Genomic DNA, 18,667 nt, shown 5'->3' on the forward strand with positions numbered 1-18,667 from the left:
AATACATTAGCAGTCTATAAAACCCACTTGTTCAAAGGAAAAAACGGGATGTATGTGTGTGAGGAATAGCATGTGCAAGCTATGATGGAAGGAAAGAAAGCAAAGCCTAGATTAAAACTTCAAAGTGAGTCAGAGAAAGGCCAGAGGACATTTCTGTAAAGTAATAGAAAGTAAATTCAGAACAGAAAGCAAGGAAAAGCTTTAAACATTTATAATAAACCAAAAGAAGTAAGTAATAAAATAACATTGGTTTTAGTCCAAACGCAAAATACAATTAGAATGTTAGGATGAATGACTATTTTTTATATCCTTTTTTTATACTGTATTCCAAGTGCTTCTCCATTCTTGTCAGGTTGGGAAATAGACTTAACTCTCTTCTGAGTATTTTGCAATGTATTAAGTTTGATTGGAGTGGTGGAATGTTGCGACAAAAGTGTTTTATTGTTAAGAAAAGTCACGGTTCCAACTAGTTGAATACTAGGCCATTGGCTTTACAAAATTTTATTACTGATTGTTTGCTTTTGAAATATCACTTTAAAATTATGGGGATATCTGTAGAGTTATTGAAACATACAACGTAGAAGGAAGCCATTTAGACACTGTGCCTGTGTTGCTTTTTGAAAAAGAACATTAATTCATGCCAACAGTGACAAATCTAACTCTGACATCTTTATTTCTAATAATACATCTGCCAAATTCTCACCATGTGCACCAAGTAAATATGATCTATAATCAGTACATCCAATAAGTAGGGATACATAGAAAGATATTTAATCATTTCTCTTCACATTTTTAATAGCAACATGGACTTGGAGGTCATCATAATTTTATTAAGCACCTCAGTCAGCTATATTGGAATTCTCTTCTTCAGAAGCCTGTGGAAGCTAAGTGAATTGAAATTTTCAAAATCAAAAGAGATTCTTGAATAACACTATTAAGCAATATAGAGCAAAGATGGGTAAATAAATTGAAGGTCTAGATCAACTGAGATCTAATTTTGTTGAGGGAATCAGCAGAACCAACCTTTTTTTTCAAAGGAAAAAGCATTTAACTAATTTTTTGGAGCTCTCTGAAAACGTGCTGAGATCTTCAACAGCACAGCCATAGCCTTCAAGGCTGCATGCAGGACATGACAGATGTGGGTGACAGAATTCCTAGTCATGTCAAAACATTTCTGGTATTACATTTCACTCGTGTGTGTGTGTGTTGTTGCAGTGCCTTCAGTTTAATCTCCATTGATTGTTTGCTCAGCAGCACAGAAGACCCTGGTTCCTCTCTTCAGGCACCACATGTTCATCCACAGCTGCAAACACCCTGATGCTCAAGGCTCTGGTTCTGTTGGTGCTGGGCATTCCTTCTTCTTCTGCTCCTCTACCTTCTAAAGCTCAGCAATGCTACTACAGCTGCTGGGTTAAGTTGGTCAAACATCTGGCATGGAAGCGCTGACCTGTGAAGAGATATCAAGAATGAGATTTTGTTTACCCATTTGAGGTCTTGACCCAATCAAGCTACCCTTTGGGATTTTGTTAGGATTTAAGCATTGGGTGAAAACCTGCTCTACAACCACCACTACATGGTAAAGGGAATCCTTAATGAGCAATGATTGTGTTTCCTCTTCCTTCATTATGCCATATGTATGCTCACTCTTGCCTTAAGCTTTATATTGTTTTCCACATGCATGTGGCAATGAGCTCAATCTGACTCTTGGCTCTTTCGTTATGCCCTGCAATGCAGCCTACAACCTTGGAATATATAGCCTGCATAATCATTTCATGCAAATGTTCTTAACTTCCAAAAATATAGTCCTGTGCATGCTATTGCAAGGTTACATGAGGAAAAAACACCTCCCTTCCCCCCACCAACATCAGCATTGTTGATGAGCCTTAAGTGACCTTCTTCGCAGAGTTAAATGAATCACGGGATGTGGTTGGCATTAGGAGTTAGTAGTTTATTCATTTCAAGCATAATAGTATTCTTCAGTTTCTGTTTCAATTCTTTCAATTGGGTGTTTGTTATGTGCAGGAACAGCCCATCTGTACTTTAAATTCTTTGTGAGTTCTTCTTACGTGAGATGATTAATGAGAGAGATGGTAGTGGCGAAGTTTCCCATGGATGTATTTACCCTCTAACCTCCGCTTTACAGTATACTCTTTCCTCTATTACTATGAAAGCCTTTCTTCATGCATCTGTCCTCTTACAATCTCCCCACGGCAAGACTCTTTTCACCATCACCCTTGATATGCTTGCTCTTCCCCCAATCTCACTCCCATTCAGATTTCCATACCCAGCCTTATTCTTACACTGTGCCTTATTCAATTCACCTACTCCTTGTCCTTCCCTTCCCGAGTCATCCTGTTGTATACACCACCCTAACTATGCAGCTCCCACCCTACCTTACCCATCTTGTCCCGTCACTGTGACTCTCTCCTTTGCATCCAAGCTTCTTCTCTCAATTCCCCAACATTCTTTCAGTTCCCTCAACTATCACAAACTCTTAACATTCGCCTGTACCTGTGTTTTTGTTTTTGCTGCTACTTACCTATTATATACTTACCTGTGCTACGTAACTCTGTGATCTGCCTATATTGCTCACAATACAAAGCTTTTCAGTGTGCCTCATACACGTGACAATAAATACAATTCAATTTAATTCAATTCAATCAATTCTTTAAAATCTATTCCCCACCATACATTTCAACCTAACTCACTTTTTCCTGAAACTTTCGAGTGCAGCACTTTTTTTGAGTTAAGCCCCTTTTTGAATTTGGTACACTTTTAAATTAACCCCCACTTGTCTGCCCTGGTCAGGTTTGCTAGCGTCAGCCTTTATGGCTGCTTTGCTTGGCTTGGGCAGGAATACTGACTGGAAGCGTTTGCATAACAGAACTGGCTTGGTTTTGAAGGAGACAAGTTAGTTATGAAGTTTCTACTCACTGGAAATTTGGGGAATACATCTACTCAGTCAGGTACACATCCCATCCATAGATATATAAGTTTGTGAAGAGGTGTATTTACTGATTTTTCCATGTTGCCTGTGAACGTAATTCCACTGATGGGGTATTAATGGCATGCAAATGAATGCAAAGAATTCCTTCACCATCTGAGGCTTAATACCAAAATTTTACAGGAAACTGAACTTTCTCTTGCCACTGAATCGTTTCCTTTCTACAAGTTGTAGACAGGCCTTGACATTTCTGCGTCTTGAATCCTTTTTAATGGCTTTCATTTCAAAATGCACAAATATTTGTGGCACTTATTGTTTCATCTGAATAAAGACATTTCTCACAGAGCAGTGCTCATAGCTACCGCATTGGAGTACATATGACTTATGTATTCAAGTTTCTGTGTAACTGACATCTTGCACTAAATCTTCTGCATGATCCTACTTGGTATCATTATGAATAGCAGTTATGCTGGTAAGGAGTACTGTGTCCAATTCTGGTTACCCAGTCATAGGAGGATATTATTAGGCTGGAGTGGATTCAGAAGAGGTTTACCAGGATGTTGCCAAGTATGGAAGGTTTGAGTTATCAAGAAAGGTTGGATAGGCTTGGACTTTTTTCACTGGAGTGTAGGAGGTTGAAAGGTGACCTGATAGAGGTTTATAAAATAATGAGGAGTATAGACAGGGTTAATGGTAGCTGTCTGTTCCCTAGGATGGGCGATTTCAAGACTAGGGGGTACATTTTTAAGGTGAGAGGAGAGAGATTTAAAAAAAGAGAGGGCCAATGTTTTTATACAGAAGGTAGCTGGCGTGTGGAATGAACTTCCTGAGGAAGTAGTGGTTGTGGGCACATTTACAAAGTTTAAAAGACACTTAGATAAATACATGAATAAGAAAGGTTTGGAGGGATATGGACCAGGAGCAGGCAGATGGGACTAGTTTAGTTTGGAATTACGTTCGGCATGGACTAGTTGGACCGAAGGGTCTGTTTCCATGCTGTATGTCTTGTGACTCTAAGTGGAGATATATAGGAGGGAGGAAGTCAAGGTATTGAATGATTATTTTCCTCTGTGATAATTACTTCATTGTGATTATGTTTGAATGTATAGTTCCACAAAGAGCTGGAGGATTTGTTTAATGCAAGTGAAATCTACTTTCAGTCTAGTAGGTTGAGGAGTGCAAATTAGTGTCTTTGAATTCAGATCATGTTTTCTTTTATGGCTAGTATTCAATATGAGGCCTGATTCAGGTGAAATGTTAAACAGAGAAGATACTGGATGGTTCCTGAGAATCTGGAAAGAAAGATTGAGTTTCGGGAAGTGTCTTTGACAAGTTGCCAAGGTCTTTGTCGAGGGCTGTTGAGGAGGTGTGGTTTGAAGCCAGCTGTTCCAGTTTTAAAATTGGGTTTCAGAGCTTGGTGCGATAGCCCAGATACCGTTGAGGGATTGCGCAGTAAGTAAAGCTTTTTATCTAACAGGTTTGGATTGGCAAATCCATTGAGAAGGTGATGGAGTTGAGTCATATTCAATCATTGGTTTCATACCTTTGTAAAATGAATCTTGAAAGTGCAGTTTACATGAAGAAATGCAATGTGGAGAGCTTTGGAAGGAGATGTTTAATTCAACATCTTGGATAAAGGCTACAGCACAACAGAGAACATCTGGGCACATAATTAACTACATTAATGCTATTATATATGAGCCACTTGAACATTTTTAATGCAGTGCGAAGAGTTTGAGAATAGGTTTGTTTAGAACCTTCTGGATGCACTGATAGCACTGGGTTTGGTTAACAATTCAAAGTGAAATAATTATCTGCATTCATACTTCCTTTATGGTACAGAGTGCCGTCTGAACAACTAGAAAAGACAGGAGGGGACATAGGAGTCATAGATTCATAGAGATGTACAGTGCGGAAACAGAACATCGATCCAACTCGAACTTAGTGTTTTCATTTGCAGGTGCGATTGGCAAAGGTTGTGGTGATGGTGTAGCTCCCATGTAGAGTCAAACAGGTAAGAAAAACATATTTCTTTCTTAATCTTGACCTGGGAAAACAACTCTCAAAATAATCCTCTGTTGGTGAGATCAGAGTCTTTTCCGTTTATAAAATATTCTAGCATCTTTTGGTTGTGTAGATTATAGAGTGAACCTGCTTTTAAAAAATCAGTTGGAGAACTTTTAGAACACTAAACACTAAATTTCAAACATGCTTGCGCAAACCAGGCATTAAACTTGCCAGTTGCTCAATTATAACTAAGTTGCACAATAACTTAAGTTTATATGAGAAGATAATACCGTTAATAATTCGGTTTGTTTGAAGATGACAAAGGTTATCTTATGTTGTAATTTCTGTTTTGAATTCTAAGTGCAGGTATTCAGGCTTGACAGTTCAATATGATGTTTGTTTGAGCTGTCTAGATTTAACAAATTCACTGGAGCCATAGTTCCTGAAATTTGGTAGCTTCATCAATGTTTTTTACATAGTTAATTCTTCAGGAAACTATTGTATTATAGCACGGTGTTCGCTAGATTTTGCTTTCATCTGTTTGCCTCAGAGAACCAGTCTGTTCAAATCCAACAGTTTGAGAAAAGTGACTTTCAAGGAATTGCATGAGATATATATTGTGGTTGAAATGCTTGAAAAAGTTGCAACATGGTTTAACATGCACATTTAGAATTTAGCTGGCTAACAATTGTGAGGTTACAGGTGATCACTGATTTAAGCCAATGTTTACTCCAGATTTCCTAATGCAAGGCGATCACAACTTTCAGCCAGTTCCCAACAAAAAGGAAAGGGGAGATGAAGGGAAAGTGCTGAAGAAAGGAGATATAATCTCACATGCCAAGATACCATGAATTTATTGAGTAAAGTAAATTTACAAAAAAGTAAGACAATTAAAAATCATCCAGCATGCAACAAACAAGCACTGTGCAAATACCAAGCTAACAGATTTACTTCACTCTCTAATTTATAGCCAGCAAAAAATTGCTGGATGGCATGGTGGCTCAGTGGTTAGCACTGCTGCCTCACAGCAGCAGCATCCCAGATTCGATTCCAGCTGCGGGAGACTGTCTGTGTGGAGTTTGCACATTCTCCCTGTGTCTGCGTGGGTTTCCTTTGGGTGCTCTGGTTTCCTCCCACAATCCAAAGACCTGCAGGTCAGGTGAATTGGCCATGTTAAATTGCACATTGTGTTAGATGCATTAGTCAGAGGGAAATGGGTCTGGGTGGGTTACGTCTTCAGAAGGTCGGTGTGGACTGGTTGGGCCAAAGGGCCTGTTTCTACACTGGAGGGAATCTAATCTAATAATGCAATAGCTTACTTGGTGGACTTCCTGATATGTTTCATGCAATCACTAATTAAGTGAAAAAACCCATGAGAATATGAATTGCACGTGAAATACTGAAAATTAAAAATAAATTTATTACTTAATAATGAATTTTTAACAATTAATGAATATAGAAAATTAAAGTGCAGGTGAAAATTCACTGTCATAAAATCATATTATTGGTGATAACTATTTAAGTTTGACTTCCACTTGCACCCATCCTGAACAATGTTGGATGTGTGGCATCTGTTGCATCCATCATTGCTAATGGAAAAAAATACATGGAATGTGTCATTTGATGTATTTATTTCTTTTGTTTATGGTCATAACATGTTCACCTAGTCATCAAGCACTTGAGTGGACTTTGATAATCCCCGCTACATTGATGACTGTATTGGTGTGACCTTGTGCTCCCATGAGGAGGTTGAACAGTTCATCAGCTTCACCAACGCCTTCCACCCTGACCTCAAGTTCACCTGGACCTTCTTAGACACCTCCGTCACCTTCCTGGACCTTTCATCTCCGTTTCCGGCGACCGACTCAACATGGACATCTACTTCAAACCTACCGATTCCCACAGCTACCTGGTCTACATCGCCTCCCCTCTCCCCCTCCCCCCCATCAAAACGCTCTCCCTTACTCCCAATTCCTCCACCTCTGCCGTATCCTCTCCCAGGACGAGCAATTCCATTCCAGAACATCACATGTAGCCTCCTATTTCAAAGATCGCAATTTTCACTCCCACGTGGTCAATAATGACCTCCAGCGCATCTCCTCGACTTCCTGTACCTCCGCCCTTGAATCCCACCCCTCCAACTGCAACAAAGACAGAAACCCTGGTCCTCATCTTCCACCCCACCAATCTCCAGATACAGTGCATCATATTCCGCCATTTCCAACACTTACAGTCAGACCCCACCACCAGACATATATTTCCCTCCTCACCCCTATCAGCATTCCGCGGAGATCATTCCCTGTGTGACTCCATTGTTAGGTCCATGTTCCCCGCCAACCCACCCTCCACTCCCAGCAGCTTTCCTTGCCGCAGCAAGAGATATAAAACCTGTGCCCAGACCTCCATAAAAGGCCCCAAAGGATCCTTCCACATCCGACAGAGATTTCCCTGCAACATCCAAACTGTGTCTGTTGCTCTTGATGTGGTCTCTACATTGGGGAGACAGGATGCCAACTCAGGGAATATATCAGAGCAAACATGCACCAAACGACTCCACCATCCTGTAGCCAACCACTTCAATTCCCCCTCCCACTCCACCAAGGACATACAAGTCCTTGGCCTCCTCCACTGCCAAATCCTAGGCAACCATCGCCTGGAGGAAGAACACCTCATCTTCCACCTTGGGACCCTCCAACCCCATAGCATCAATGTCGATTTCACCAGTTTCCTCATCTCTCATAACTCCACCTTATTCCAGATCCAACCCTCCTACTTGGCATAGCTCTCTTGAACTGTCCCACCCATCTATCTTCCTTCCCACCTATCCGATCCACCCTCCGCTCCAACCTATCACCATCACCCCTACCTGCATCTACCTATTGCCTTTCCAGCTACCTTCCCTCCAGCCCCACTGTCCCCCTCCTATTTATCTCTCAGCCCCCTTCCTCACCTCTCATTCCTGAGGAGGGGCTTATGTCTGAAATGTTGATTCTCCTGTTCCTCGGATGCTGCCTGACTTGCTGTGCTTTTCCAGTACCACACATTTTGACTTTGATCAGACAAGGTACACATAGATATACACTTGTGATGCCAAAGCATACGAGACTATGGGCCAAATTCTGAAAAATGGGATTAGAATAGTCGGTGGTTGCTTTTGACTGGTCATAGAGTCATAGAGATCTACGGCATGGAAACAGACCCTTTGCTCCAACTCATCCATGCTGACCAGATATCATAGGCAGACAAGCTGGAGGCTGGAAGAACACAGCAAGCCAGGCAGCTTCAGGGGGCGGACAAGCCAATGTTTCGAGAATCTAATCTGGTCCCATTTGCCAGCACTTGGCCAATATCCCTCTAAACCCTTCCTAATTATATACCCGTCCAGATGTCGTTTAAATGTTTAAACCAGCCTCCACCACTTCCTCCGAAAGCGCTTTCCATACATGTACCACCCTCTGCGTGAAAACGTTGCCCCTTAGGTCCCTTTTATATCTTTCCCCTCTCACCCTAAACCTATGTCTAGTTCGGGCATCCCCCACCCCAGAGAAATGACCTTGTCTACTTACCCTATCCATGATTCTCATGACTTTATAAACCTCTGTAATGTCACCCCTCGGCCTCAGACACTCCAGAAAAAACAGATCAGCCTATTCAGCCTATCGCTATAGCTCAAATCTTCCAACCCTGGCAACATCCTTGTAAATCTTTCCTGAACCCTTTCAAGTTTCACAACATCCTTCCTATAGGTGGGAGACCAGAATTGCACACAATATTCCAAAAGTGGTCTAACCAATGTCCTGTACAGCCGCAATATGACCTCCCAACTCCTACACTCAATGCTCGAACCAATAAAGGAAAGCATACCAAACGCCTTCTTCACTATCCTATTTACCTGAGACTCCACTTTCAAGGAACTATGAACCTGCACTTCAAGGTTTCTTTGTTCAGCAACACTCCCCAGGACCTTACCATTAAGTGTACAAATCCTGCTCTGATTTGCATTTTCAAAATGCAGCACCTCACACTTATCTAAATTAATCACTATCTGCCACTTCTCGGCCCAATGCTCCATCTGATCAAGATCCTATTGTACTCTGAGTTCACCTTCTTCGCTGTCCACTCACCTCCAATTTTGCTGTCATTTGATAAGATACGAACTATACCTCTGATGTTCACGTCAAAATCATTTATATAAATGACTAAAAGTAGTGAACCCAGCACCCATCCTTGTGACACACTATTGGTCACAGGCTTCCAGTCTGAAAAACAACCCTCCACCACCAACCTCTGTCTTCTACCTTTGAGCCAGTTCTATATCCAAATGGCTAGTTCTCCCTGTATTCTATAAGAGCTAACCTTGCTGACCAATCTACCATGACGAACCTTGTCGAATGCCTTACTGAAGTCCATTTTGATCACGTCCATCACTCTGCCCTCATCAATCCTCTTTGTTACTTCTTCAAGAAACTCAATCAAGTTTGCGAGACCTGATTTCCCACGCACAAAGCCATGTTGATTATCCCTAATCAGTCCTTGCCTTTCCAAATACATGTAAATCCTGTCCGTCAGGTTCTCTCCAACAACTTGCCCACCACTGACGTCAGGCTTACTGGTCTATAGTTCCCTGATTTTTCCTTTCCGCCTTTCTTAAATAGTGGCACCGCGTTAGCCAAACACCAGTCTTCTGGCACCTCACCTGTGACTGAAGTCCATGTACACCACGCCAACTGCCCTATCCTCATCCACATGTCTGGTCACCTTCTCAAAAACCTTAATGAGGTTTGTGAGACATGACCTGCCCTAGACAATACCATATTGACTATCTCCAGTCAAATTGTTGCTTGCTAGATGATTATAAATACTATCTCTTATAATCCTTTCCAAAACTTTTCCTACAACAGGAAAGACTCACTGACCTATAATTACCTGGGTCATCTCTACTGCCCTTCTTGAACAAGGGCGCAACATTTGCAATCTTCCAGTCCTCTGGTACCAAATCTGTAGACAATGAGGACTCAAAGATCAATGCCAAAGGCTCCAACACTTCCTCTCTAGCTTCTCAGAGAATCCTTGATTAAATCCTACTTTCACTCCTTCTAGAATTGATAACACCGCTTCCTTACTAACCTCAACTCTTTCTAGTCTAAAATCTTGTCGTTTATTCTTCTCCGTTACAATATTCTCCTTTTCTTGAGTGTAAACCGATGAGAAATGTTCGTTTAGCACTTCTCTAATCTCCACAGGGTCCACAAACAACTTCCCACTTCTGTCTTTGACTGGCCCTATTCACACCCAAGTTATCCTTTTATTCCTCACATACCTATAGAAAGCTTTAGGGTTCTCCTTTATTCTACCTGCTAAAGACTGCTCATGTCCTCTCCTTGCTCTTCTTAACCCTGTCTTTAAATCCTTCCCACCTAATCCTAACTCTTCATCGCTTCATCTTAACCATCTCATCTCATCGTCACATAAGCCTCCTTCTTCCGCTTAACAAGAGATGCAATTTCTGTAGTAAACCATGGTTCCCCTATCTTAGCACTTCCACCCTGCCTGACAGGGACACACCTGACAAGGACACGCAATAACTGTTCCTTAAGCCAGCTCCACATTTTGATTGTTCCCATCCCCTGCATTTTGCTGCCCCTTTCTATGCATCCTAAGTCTTGCCTAATCGCATTATAATTGCCCTTGCCCCATCGAAAACTCTTGCCCTATGGCATGTACCTAACCCTTTCTATCACTAACCTAAACATAACTGAATTATAGTAACTCTCTCCAAAATGCTCACCTACCACTAAATCAAACACCTGGCCTGGTTCATTACCAAGCAACAGATCCAGTGTAGCTTCCCCTCTTGTTGGCCCTTCGACATACTGTGTCAGGAAACCCTCCTGCACACATTGGACAAAAGCTGATCCATCCAACGTACTAGAGTTATAGCATTTCCAGTCAATGTTGGGGAAGTTAAAGTCCCCCATAATGACCACCCTGTTCCTTTCATTCCTGCCCAGAATTGTTTTGCCAATCCTGTCTTCCACATCCCTGGATTTACACCTTCTTTGGTAGATATATCCACATACTGACTCAGAAAATTTTCTTGTACGCACTTAACTGTTTCCTCTCCACCTAAACCCTTAACACTATGGCAGTCCCAGTCTATGTTTGGAAAATTAAAATCCCCTACTATAACCACCGTATTATTCTTACAGATAACCGATATTACAGATCTCTTGACAAATTTGTTTTCTCAATTTCCAGCTGACTATTGGTGAGGGTGGGGGGGGGGGTGGGGTGGTCTCTATTACAATCCCAGTGAGGTGATCATCCCTTTCTTAATTCTCAGTTCCAAATAACTTCTTTGTATGTATTCCCAGGAATATCCTCCCTAAGTAAATTATAATGCTATCCCTTAACAAAAACACTATTCCCCCTCCTCTCTTGATCCCCTTTCTATCCTTCCTATAGCATTTGTATCCTGGAACATTAAGCTTCCAGTCCTGTACATCTCTGAGTTGCATCTCTGTAATTGTTATGATGTCCTAGTCCCATGTTCCTAACCATGCCCTGAGCTCACCTGCCTTCCCTGTTCGATCTCTTGCACTGAAATAAATGCAGTTTAATTTATCAGTCATATCTTGTTCTCTGCTTTGTTTCTGCCTGCCCTGACAGTTTGACTTGCTCCTTTTCTCAACTGTACCAGTCTCAGATTGATCTCTTTCCTCTATTTTCCTGGGTCTATTTCCTCACTATTTCCCTGGGTCCCAACCCCCTACCATGCTAGTTTAAATCCTCCCAAGCAACTCTGGCAAATCTCCCTGCTAGTATATTAGTCCCCTTACAATTCAAATGCAATTCATGCTTCTTGTACAGGTCACTTTTATCGGAGAAGAGATTCCAATGATCCAAAACTGTGAACTCTTGTCCTCTGCATCAGCTCCTCAGACATGCATTAATCTGCTCAATCCTCCTATTCCTCCCCTCACTAGCTCATAGCACCATGAATAATCAAGATATTACAACCCTCGAAGACGTCCTTTTAAAATTCCTGCCTAACTCCTTTTATTCGCCCTTTAGAATCTCATCCTTTCCCCTTCCTATATCATTAGTTCCAATGACCTCCTGCTGGTTCCTGTCCCCTTTGAAAACATTCTGCACCTTCTCTGAGATATTCTTGATCCTGGCACCAGGGAGGCAACACACCATTTTGATTTTTTGCTGCTGGCCGCAGAAATGTCTGTCTTTGCCTCTGAGTAGAGAGATCCTTATGACAATTGACTGCTTGGAACCTGACATGACCCTCATTACACTTGAGCCTATCTTAGTACTAGTAACTTGGCTGTCAGTCCTACATTCCCTTGAGAATCCATCACCACCTAGATTTTCAAAAACAGCATACTTGCTTGAGATGGGGATAGCCCCAGGAGAATCCGGCACTACCTGCCTCCCTCTCCTACCTTTCCTGGAGCTAACCCATCTATCTGACTGTATCTGCAGCTTTTCTCCCTTCCTACAACCACCATCCATCATACCCCCAGCTCCTATAAATTCCTTATTGCTTCTAACTGCCACTCCAACCGACCTGTTCATTCTGATAGGATTCGCAACCAAACACACTTCTTGCAGAAATGATTATCAGTAACATGGAAACTTTCCCTAAACTCCCACATCTGACAGGAAGAGCACATCACTTTACTCAAGGCCATCTTTGCTCCTTCACAATCTACAGACCCAGAAAATAGCACCGTCTTATTGCTCTAAAAGAAAGAAAGAACCCATTCTACTCACTATTGTAGATTTACAGCAAGATTACATGTGAAAACTATGCACTTACCTGTTCCTGTGCTGTGAGCTCTCCTACACAGGTTCCTCCAAGGTCATCTGTGAATTTCGCTGTATATTGATTTTTCCTGGATGCTCTCCGAAGTCCAGAGATATTTGAACTCAAACAGGGAAGGTAGTAACTGTGCAGATTCACTGCTGTGTCAGATAGCAGTACATGTTTTTTTTCGCTGACTATGTGGTCACTGCCTTTGTCTGTCTTTCTCTTTTTTAAAGCACCATTCATAGAATCCCCACAGTGTGGAAACAGGCCATTTGGTCCAACAAGTCCACACTGACCCTAGAAGAGTAACCCACCCAGACCCATTCCCCTACCCTATTACTCTACACTTACCCCAGACTAAAGTACCTAACCTACACATCCTTGAACATTACAGGCAACTTAGCCTGGCCAATTCACCTAACCTGCACATCTTTGGATTGATTGGCTGTTGTTTTGATCTTTTTGTCCCCCAAAGTTCCAAAGCAATGCAACAGCATATAAAACAGTAATTGCTGCACTTGGACTTCAAGGAAATAATCTCCAACATCTAAAATACCTCAAAAAAGAAGCAGCTCTGACAGCCACAATTGTTTTCCCATCGTCTATCTCGGATTACCCAGGTGCAGAAGGGCCTTTTTTCCTGTGCTGTAGATTTCTATGACAATGACTAGTGCAAAAAGAGAACAGGGGCCCAATGTTCTCATCCCTTTGTGCACCTTTGTCCATCCAGGTTGCACTGCTTTCTTGGTGCAGTCGCAGAAGATATTCAAGGGTCTGGAAATACAAGGGGCCAAATTTAATTTTCAGTAGTGGTATAAAATGCACAGAACTGAATTACACACCCATTGTTGACCTGATTATTTGAAGTAAATGCATGAAGAATATAATTGGCAACTTATCTAAAATTGTCCATGTCACATTCTCATCAAAATTGAAAATTTCCCTCAACAAGTGAAATAACACGACTTTCAAAATATGCAGGATTGTACTGAACAATGTTGATTTTTTATTGTCATGCTTCGCTGCTGCCCAATTCAAAAGCTTCACCAATTTTAGTTCCAACATCCATTTATTGTATTTGTTTTACGGATTATTTTTCCGCTCCTTGCTCACTGAATCCCAATCAGGGTCTCTCTGCCTCTTCCACATACGCTCTGACACTGACATACCTCCAGTTCTGTGGACCCCTGAAACATGTCCAAACAGAACAGGACACTTTCTCAGCCTCTCCTGCCTGCCTGATTAACAAAATAAATGGCCACCTCCCAATCAGCAGATCAACAATCCTGCTGACACATTTTGTGGTGGTGAGTGATTCCAATAGCCTCTTCCTCTTTGGCTCAAGTGCAAGGAAAATTTTAACAAACAGGAAATTTTAGATCTAACATTGAAAATGATCCCCTATTGAGTTACTGTCATGATTCAGTTAAAAAAAAATCACACAACACCAGGTTATAGTCCAACAGGTTTATTTGGAAGCACTAGCTTTTGGAGTGCTGCTCCTTCATCAGATGGTTGTGGCCTTCATCAGGTACTCCAGAACCACCTGATGAAGGAGCAGTGCTCTGAAAGCTAGTGCTTCCAAATAAACCTGTTGGACTATAACCTGGTGTTGTGTGATTTTTAACTTTGCCCACCCCGGTCCAACACCGGCATCTCCAAATCATGTCATGATTCAGCAATTTAGATAAAATATGTTTGATCATAGTAAACCAAACAACTTAAGAAGCACAGCTGAAATGTTTTGAAAATAATTTTCAAATTTTCTTAATCTTGTTGGACTTTGGTTAAGTCAACTTAACGATGGACTGCATTGGAGCACACAGAAATGAACCATTTCTCTGTTAGATTATATGCTCCACATAGTACTCTTTGTACTCCATTTACCACTGTTGTGTACAGAAGGTCCCAGCAGTGCTCTCTTCAAGTCCACAATGCCAACTATATTTTATTCTCACTTTTCAGATACCAGCAGCCAGGGCAAGCTCACAGCTTCACTAGACTGTAGCTTTGCCCAAGGTACAGAGTGCCTTCGAACTGTGCTCACATTTCTTTGCAACATGTCAACTCTGCTGCATACTGAAACCAAAAGGGATTCAACTCCCTTACTGGACAACTGATGCGTAACGGTATACAATGTATCATGAAGTTCAGTGCTTGGCAGCAGACGTAATGCATTCATTTTCCAGTGGTTTGCTTTGTCAGCCTCATTTTTGCCATCTCAGCAAAGCAAAGAATGGACATTGGTTAGCGAAGGCTATCTGCTGACTGTATGACTGATACACAGCCCGCTCAAACAGTAGGCATACAACAAAAGCTGCGCTTGCCACTTGAAATGTTATAGAGCATAACGCTGACACACAAACAAGGCTTGGTCTGCCTGGGATGCTCTGGAGGAGATTCTCAGTCCTCAGCAAAGTGGGCGAAAACAGCTTTGATGGTCTGTTGGAATCCCACCCTCATGAGGGACAACCCTTACTGCCAGCTGTATGGCAAGAAGGTGAAGAGCCTTTGCATATGTAGAGGAGGAATAGGAAGCAGAGGAAGCAGCCTAGATATTCTGATCTTCTTCTTTTGTTGGAATGTGAATTCTGTTTGTTCACAGTCCCCCTTTATCCTCTGACACTGCTCATGGCAACATTCACATTGTCAAAATTCAAATATAAAAGTTGGAACAAAATAAATACTCCACACCAAATTTACATTGGGTCTGGAAGGTCTGTGCTGAGGCTGCAAAATCTCAGTATGAGTGGTAGCAATCAGAGCTCACAAAACCAGAAATTGCCTGAAAAACTCAGCAGGTGTGTCAGCATCCATGGAGAGAAAGCAAATTAATGCTTTGAATCCAGTGACCCTTCTTCAGAATGGAATTATAGAATCCCTACAGTGTGGAAGCAGGCTATTAGGCCTATCAAGTTCACACCATCCCCCCCCAAAGAGCATCTCACCCCCAACCCTACATTTCCTGTGGCTAATCCACTTAGCCTGCACGTTATGGGCAACTTAGCATGGTAAATCCACCTAACCTGCACATCTTTGGACTGTGGGAGGAAACAGGAGCACCCACAGGAAACCCAAACAGAAACAGGGAGAATGTACAAACTCCACACAGACAGTCACCCAAGGCTGGAATTGAACTCAACTCCCTGGTGCTGTGAGATGACAGTGCTAACCATTGAGCCACTGTGCTGCCCCTTCAAAGGCACTGATTGTAGCTAGGAAAAGGTTGGTATATATGCTACAGAAGAAGTGGGGAAGGGGAAGGAGTAACATATTGGTGGAGGTGGAGCCCAGAGAGAGACAAAAATAGTTGGACAGACAAAGGAATTGGGTAATGGTCAGCCTGGGAGAATGAAAACCTGCTAATGGGGATCAAAAGTGGCTGACAATGGCTTGCTGTGGCTGCAACCCATGTGATGACATGGCCTTGTCTGTGGGGCCTGGTGTGTAGCCATCAGAGCTCGCTGACTGATGGCAACGGTGAAGTGACTGTTTTGGAAGGGTGAAGGCTGCCATCCTGAGAGAGGACAACAGATTTATGCATCATGGAGTCACACTCAGAGGGCACGCCTCATCAATCCTGCTGTTCTATTGGGAAATTGCTGAATGCTATGGCACCCTATAAATCCTTTTGGACACTGATATCAACAGCCATGAAAGCAAGATGATGGGCGACTGCTGCTTTGCTTGATTCACATGCACGAATGAACAATCACCACTTCCATTATGGAAAAGATAGGCCCGTAGGCCTGGTGCCAAACCCAGTGTCGGGTTTGTGTTGTGCTCATTGATATTGAGTGCAGGGTCTCTGGCAGAATTCCTAGTGCACCAAACAGACTGCTCTATTTAGCCATTAGTGTTCCTCTGGATGCTGACCCACTTAACATTCCTTCTGAGTTTCCTGCAACAGATTCCATCTGCACAAACACTCTCCAGTGAGGTGACACCTGTATTCCTCACTGTTTTCTTAAGAGGATGAATGCTACTTAGCACTTAGTAATTCACATCCCATTTAAGAGATGTAAAGTAATGGTGTGCAAGAAAAGATACTACCCCATAAAAGCTGACAGGCTCAGGGACAAATACCCTCCTGATTCGGTAAAGTGTGGCATATAATTACACATGCCTGCCACCCCAACCCCGTCAACACCCATGGCTTGAAACTTCCACTAGACTTGACTGAGTACCCACCTATCTGATGACTCCATTATAAGTCCCACCTCCATCCACCTATTACACTCTCAGTTACCTTCTCCCCAGCCCCACCCCCCCTCCCATTTATCTCTCCATCCCTGAGGCTCCCAGCCTATTCCTGATGAAGGGCTCCATCCTGAAACATCGATTTTCCTGCTCCTCAGATGCTGCCTGACTTGCTGTGCTTTTCCAGTAACACACTCTCAACTCTGATCTCCAGCATCTGCAGACCTCGCTGTCTCCACTGTCTCTCTGTCCTCCATTATGGTCATTCCAGACCATTTCTAATGGCACAGCTGGGACTGAAGTGTTACTGTCCTTCCCACTGACCGACAGTTCTTGGTCAAAGGATGTGTGCCATCAAATGAACATAATCTCCAATGACAGGCAGTTATGGCAACAATCACATTAGGGGATCCTGGAAATGGAAGCAGCAAAATAGGGGATACCATTTCTCAGGGCAACGCTTTGACTAATCACCTCCCGTTTAAGAGATGTAAAGTAATGGTGTGCAAGGAAAGACACTACCCCATAAAAGCTGACAGGCTCAGGGACAAATACCTGGTTTAAAATTTAGACAAAACCAGGTAGTTAACTGTCAATCATTAACTGGTATGTTCTCCATGTTAAAACCTTCACCAATCAGAATCCACTTGCCAACCAATCGTCACTCTCTACCCATTCAGTGCAAATATTGCCTTTTTCTCATTAATCAGTATTCCTGCAAATTGTCCTGATTAGTGCAGGATGAAAAAGTCACATTTTTGTTGAAATTTATCCAGCAATAATTGAGTTCTGTCATATCAGATCACTATTTTCGATATTGTAATAATTAATCATTTAAATAAAATTCTCATCTCCGGATCAAATCTATCACAAATTATTTTAAACTTTTGGCCTCAGGTTACTGACACTCCTGACAGGGGAAATGTTGGTCTTATTGATTGTAAGGTATTCACAAAGTTAATGTTAGCAGGGCTGATTTTGATATTCTGCAAATTTCACTGCTGGCTGGTTTGTCTACGTTGGTCTTGGAAGCAGGGTTGCTGAACACCATGCTTTGACATGAGTAGTTTGAGGGGACAATAGGGGAAACTGTGTGATCCTTGTGATTATCTCTCATGTCTTTCCCATGGTGTGCAACTTGAAAAATTGTCCATGGGAAGAGTGTGGGAGCAAGCTCATTCAAAACAGTGCCCCAAAGAAAGGTCACAGCTTAAATTTCTGGCAAAAGTAGTGTTTTTAATGACAATTTGTCATATTCAACTTTTAAGTTTTCTTGTCAGATCTTTCCTTCAAAATTTTCAATTGTTGCTACCGCACAGAATCATAGATTCATAAAGATCCAGAAGGAGGGTGTTTGACTCATTAACTTTGGATAAACTCTCTGAATTCACTGAGTACTTCAGGGAGGTGACGGTCTTATGGTATTATAAGATCCAGAGAGCCAAGAAGTAGTGATCCAGGAACAAAGAGTGTGGCACTGGAAAAGCACAGCAGGTCAGGCAGCATCTGAAGAGCAGGAGGGTTGATGTTTCGGGCACAAGCCCTTCATCAGGAATGAGGTCCGGGTATAAAGTGTTCATGAAGTTGATGAACTACTCAACCTCTTTATGGGAGCACGAGGCGGCGCCAATACAGTCATTAAGGTAGTGGCGAAATGACCAGGGACCAGGGTTTGAATCCCGCCTTGCAGAGAG

The 18,667-nt window shown here is 42.2% G+C and overlaps 1 protein-coding gene across 1 annotated transcript in view; it reads left to right on the forward strand.

Annotated features, from left to right (window-relative positions):
- The first annotated feature begins 4,369 nt into the window (after window positions 1-4,369).
- Window positions 4,370-18,667, forward strand: part of LOC140464957 (collagen alpha-6(VI) chain-like) — a 139,595-nt gene continuing 125,297 nt past the window's right edge. The window contains exons 1-2 of the mRNA XM_072560628.1: window positions 4,370-4,396; window positions 4,905-4,958. The gene's annotated coding sequence lies outside the window, so the exon portion shown is untranslated. The remainder of the gene's footprint in view (window positions 4,397-4,904; window positions 4,959-18,667) is intronic.

Source organism: Chiloscyllium punctatum, chromosome 41 (genome assembly GCF_047496795.1).
Source record: "Chiloscyllium punctatum isolate Juve2018m chromosome 41, sChiPun1.3, whole genome shotgun sequence".
NCBI classification, from domain to species: Eukaryota; Metazoa; Chordata; class Chondrichthyes; order Orectolobiformes; family Hemiscylliidae; genus Chiloscyllium; species Chiloscyllium punctatum.